Consider the following 5,708-nt stretch of genomic DNA (forward strand, 5'->3'; position numbering starts at 1 on the left):
AGTGGTATGCTTCGGCAATATGACATTGCCTTCTTCATCCGTCTTCATGTGGATTGGACACGGTTGATCTAGGATGGAATTTACTGACTGTCTCTTCTTGGGGGTGTACTGTGCTTTCCCCTTGCCTTTGAACTTAGCATGTGTAACGGCTGCCACCTCTGCTTGCGGAGTGGATTGAGCTTTCTGTTTCTGCTTCCGAGTGTTGCTCCCATCTCCATCGGCGACTGACTTATGCTTGCTGCTACGAATGCAGTCCTCCTCTTCGCCATTTGCATAGCGCGCGGCTATCTCCATCATCTTGCTCATGGAGATGTCGCCTGTCCGACCAAACTTCAGGTACAGATCTCTATACCGAACGCCTGCCTTGAAGGCGCAAACTGCTTGGTGCTCTGTGACATCCTCCACCGTGTGGTAGAGGGTCGTCCAGCACTGGATGAAATCGCGCAAGGGCTCGTTTTGCTTCTGGACACAGTGCTGAAGCTCTACGAGACCAGCAGGGCGTTTGCACGTTCCCTCGAAGGTCCTGATGAAGACTCGGGCCAGATCTGCCCAACTGTAGATGCTTGACGGAGCTAATTGGTTTAGCCAAGCTCGCGTCGAACCGTCGAGCATCAGTGGGAGATGTTTCATGGCGACATGGTCATCTCCGCCACCGATCTGGACCGCCACTCTGTAGTCGTCCAACCAAGTTTCTGGTTTGGACTCTCGTGTGAATTTGCTGATTCCCGCCGTCAATCGAAAGTTGGGAGGGATGTAAGCTGAGCGGATGGCCCGGCTGAAGCAATCGGGGCCAGAAACAACGGTCCTACTTCCACTCGGACGGTCTCTATCGTGACCATCACGGTGGGCTCGACTTCTATCGACCTTCTTCTGAGTGATGTACCCTCTTGCATCAGGCCTTGGATCATGCGCGCCACCGCCCGAACGACGATCATCGTAATGCCGGGGTCCGTAAGGCCCACTCCACGGAGGAGTACGCGAACGGCGACGATCTTCAGGGTGGGACCGAATGGAAAGCGGATTTCGACTCGAGTCCCTGGAACGGCTGCCCCCTCTGCATCGCTGGTGAGAGTCGGGACTGAAAACCGACCGATGCGTGTTCGCTTGAACGGAACTGTTGTGGATCCTGTTGTGCGACCGGGAGACCGCCGAGTTTTGCTGCTGCGCCGTATGTAACAAGGCGCGGATCTGCTTGATTCCTCTACCAGCCTCCGAATCAGTCGGCTGGAGAGAATCAGCTATCCTGGCGGCTGCAGCCAAGTTGAGGACGGGTGTGCGGAACACCTCGACGTTGCTCTGGTGAGTGCGTCGACTGGAAGAACGATGGTGCTGACGACGAGCGCCGGATGATTCTCTGAACTCACGCTCGTTCCGACCAGTCCCGAGGGGACTTTCATGGGAATCGGCCATGAGTACTTCGGCTGCAAGCCCGTGACCCTGATACTCGGAAGGTAGTTCAGTCGGAACTGACTCCAAGCACTGGGATGACGGCGGGACCACAACCGATACGAGTACCGCCACTTGGGAGGACATGTTTTGTCGCGCTATGGCATGTCGCACCCAACGCTGGAGCCGCGGACGACGGGCTCGCTTGTTGCGGCGCATGACGGGGGCGAAGATCGACACCGGGGTCGATGGCTGAAGAAGAAGAACGCCGCAGGAACTGGCACGGAAGTGCGTAGCCCCACGACTCGGAAGCGCCACGACGTCGAGGGGCACGTCCCGAAGCCATGCCGAATCGTCGGCGATGAAGGAGAATGCACCGAAGAGGATCTCATGACCCATGCACAGATCTCCGCCGGACGACATGAAGAAAAAATGAAATCGTAAACTCGCCGGAAGTCGCTTAGACGCCTGCCCCACGGTGGGCGCCAACTGTCGTGGGTATAAGTCTGACAGTAGAAGTATGGGGTACGAAAGTATATGGGCAGAGCCTTAGCTACGGCGAGGATGTATGAGTTCAGGCCCCTCTACGTTGGAGGTAAAATCCCTACGTCTCAGTGCTCTTGGGAGCTTTGTGTCGAGTGAATTGTAGGATTACAGAAAGTGCCAACCCCCGTACCAGTGGTGAAGGGCGGCTTATATAGAGTGCGCTGCCCTTCATAATGGCCCGGTGTACAGGGGTGGAGTAGTGGCGAGTAAACACTTACGTTACCAGTAACGTAAGCTTTAAATGCTAATAATGGTGTATGAAAACGTATGACCGTTGCCCTCCTGGGAGGTTACGATGTACAGAGTGAATTCCAGTCGGTACGTTAGATATGCTCCGAGTGGATCGTCGCCGACAGGATGATGGGGGCACCCTTAGTTCAGTCGGAACTATCTAAGGGCTTTGTCTTCCTTGAAGGGTAGTCCTTGGGTAGGACCTATAGGGCAGACCTATGACCCTACCCTCGGACTATAACCCCATCAATTCCCCCGTGGCCTTGGAGCCTTGCGTTGGTGTTCCCCTCGAAGCGGAAAGGGTGATGTAGCACAGCGGCGGTAAGTATTTCCCTCAGTTTTGAGAACCAATGTATCGATCCAGTGAAGGATTATCACAAGTACCTGCACAAACACAAAGAGCTTGCACCAAATGCTATGAAGGGGTTGTCAATCCCTTATAGATTGTTTGCCAAGTGAGAACTGAAAGCAAAAAGAAACAAAGCAAAGTAAAGGCGAAAGTGGAAACGATAGGTGTGAATAGACCCGGGGGCCGTAGTGTTCACTAGTGGCTTCTCTCATGAAAGCAAGTAGACGGCGGGTGAACGAATTACTGTCGAGCAAATGATAGAACCGCGCAAAGTCGTGACGTTATCTATGGCAATGATTATATCTATAGGCATCACGTCCAAAACAAGTAGACCGATACTTTCTGCATCTACTACTATTACTCCACACGTCGACCGCTATCCAGCATACATCTAGTGTATTAAGTTCATGAGAACAGAGTAACGCCTTAAGCAAGATGACATGATGTAGATGGACAATCTCATATCTACGATGAAATCCCATCTTGTTACCCTTGATGGCAACAACACGATGCGTGCTTTGCTGCCCCTTCTGTCACTGGGAAAGGTCACCACACGATATGAACCCAAAACCAAGCACTTCTCCCATTGCCAGAATCATAGATCTAGTTGGCCAAACAAAAGCCAAGACTCGGAGAGACTTACAAGGATATCAAATCATGCATATAAGAAATCAGCAAAGACTCAAATATATATCATAGATAATCTGATCACAAATCCACAATTTATCGGATCTCGACAAACACACCGCCAAAGAGGACTACATCGGATAGATGTCCATGAAGATCATGGAGAACTTTGTATTGAAGATCCAAGAGAGAGAAGAAGCCATCTAGCTACTAACTACGGACCCGTAGGTCTGAAGTGAACTACTCACGAGTCATTGGAGGGGCGATGATGTTGATGAAGAAGCCCTCCAACTCCAAAGTCCCCTCCGGCAGGGCACCGGGAAGGGTCTCCAGATGATATCTCGCGGAAACGGAAGCTTGCGGCGGCGGAAAAGTGTTTTTGTGGATGCCCTGATTGTTTCTGGATTTTTAGGGAATTTATAGGCCAAAGACCTAGGGCAGGGGAGCGCTAGGGGGGCCACAAGCTTGGTTGCCGCGACCTCCCCCCTGGCCGCGGCAACAGGGCTTGTGGGCCCCCTGTAGGCCCACTTGCTTGGCCCTCAAGCCTCCCGATCTTCTTCCGTTCCAAAATTTATTTCGGTGATTTTATTCCATTTGGACTCCGTTCTAAAATCAGATCTGAAAAGAGTCAAAAACACATAAAAAACAGGAATTGGCGCTTGGCACTGAATTAATAAGTTAGTCTCAAAAAAGATATAAAAGGTAAACAAAACATCCAAAGTTGACAAGATAACAGCGTGAAACCATCAAAAATTATAGATACGTTTGAGACGTATCAGCATGTTACTCTAGTAATTTGAATGGGTTTGGAATAACAGCAAGGAATTGGAATGTTATTTCCTTCCAACATGAGAAAGTTGCAAGCCTGCTAAAATGGTACTATTTTCTACCAATTGGGGTAGCAGTATTAATAAAATGCTTATAGATTGTACACAGGAAATCAACCATACACGAGTACTAAAATAATAAGAGACACATCTCAGCATACATATGGATTTCAATTGCAGAACTTCAACTTTGATATTCATTGAAGCTGCTGTTTGAGAGAGATTTGAATTGCAGATAATGAGTCACAATGTTACATTCATTCAATACATCTAATAAATGAGTAGAAATTATCAAGCAACACTTGAGATCTGTGTTCTCCTCTCGTCATAACCTTTCTTGTGTACATCAAATGTACTTATGCCACCAGCCTAGAGGAAAATCGTGCACGAAATGGTGGTGCGGTGCCAAATCACGTCATGGACGTACTCGAACATGGCAGACATCCATGGGGCAACGAACGCTCCCTCCCTTCAACCCGTGCTAATCCTGACAGTGAGCAGGCATCTACAACACAAATTAAAACTGTAAATAATGTTAGGAACACAAACAAAGTAATTAATGGTGCCGAAGAAAGAGGTTTATGAGCTACCTACTTTTCAAGTATCAACAATGAAGTTTTATGACATCTGCATTTCAAATATGCAGAAGTGACACACTGTTGAATTCGCCGGACATGTTCGCCTGCAATAGTCGACAAAGAGACCGACTATGTGCTTCGGCACGTCCACCCCCATGGACAACCTAAAAAAGGAGGAAAATAGTTGTTCCGCTTTTTTACAAGAGTTGATGTTAAGAATCTGGCCAATCAGGAGGCCAGCGAGCCGGCGGGCAGTGTAATGTACGAAGTAGGCGAGTGCACCAGAGCAGAGACGGTATAAACAAAATTGAGGCTCGGGGCAAAATAAAATTGATAGTTTTATACTAAACTTTTGTACTTTATTTTGTTTTATCTTCCTACAATATTAAGGAGTATAATTTTAATTTAAGTTGTTATAATTAATCACATAACTTAGTTGATATAGTTAATAAATGTTCTTCCTTGTAAGTTGTAATGTATATGTCCGGTCACTTTGTTTATGCTAAATTGAATTAAGTGATGTGTCATAAGTTATTGAATTATTTTTGGGGCAACTGAAAAATGTGCATAGCGCACACCTATATATTTGCATATATGTGAATATGTGTATGTATAGTTTTTTTCCATTAAATATCATGTGACGGGTTTCTAAAGAGTAGAGTTCAACTAATATTATACTAGTTATTTCTAGTGTCTTATTAGGTGTGCATATTTCTAGAATCTACAAATTGTATCATCTGCAAATGTGCTTAAAGTTACATACAATAATAACATCAACATAAGCATGATATTGAAAACAATCACTCATGAAAGTACGATTTAGCTATGCTTACATATAATTTATATATTTGGTATGATCATCTAGACATCTAATTTCATCTGGTGTATACAAAGAGTCCATGCTAGTTTCTAAAATAAATGTTTTGTGCAGATTATCTTAGGATCTATCTTTTGAAGAGAGTCTAGCAGGCTAACTAAGCTCATTGTCACCTATTAGATTCACTATTGACTATCAAAATTCTTGTTAGTTTTATGTGATGTTGATCTTCTCTTGTAGAATTAGAATTTTATTTTACATGCTTGTAATAACCTTTTAAACATAATAGATAATATGACTTGATAGATAATACAATAATGGTTAGTACCATATTTAATATATGGGCC

At 46.1% G+C, this 5,708-nt stretch overlaps 1 long non-coding RNA gene across 1 annotated transcript; it reads right to left on the bottom strand.

Moving 5' to 3' along the window:
• Positions 1-4,118: 4,118 nt before the first annotated feature.
• LOC123429199 lies at positions 4,119-5,028 on the bottom strand. The gene is made up of 2 exons (XR_006622629.1): positions 4,561-5,028; positions 4,119-4,489 (listed from the first exon to the last, which is right to left on the bottom strand). It is a non-coding gene; the product is annotated as an uncharacterized LOC123429199 (long non-coding RNA).
• Between the last annotated feature and the right edge of the window lie 680 nt (positions 5,029-5,708).

This window comes from Hordeum vulgare, chromosome 2H (genome assembly GCF_904849725.1).
Source record: "Hordeum vulgare subsp. vulgare chromosome 2H, MorexV3_pseudomolecules_assembly, whole genome shotgun sequence".
Lineage (NCBI taxonomy): Eukaryota > Viridiplantae > Streptophyta > Magnoliopsida > Poales > Poaceae > Hordeum > Hordeum vulgare.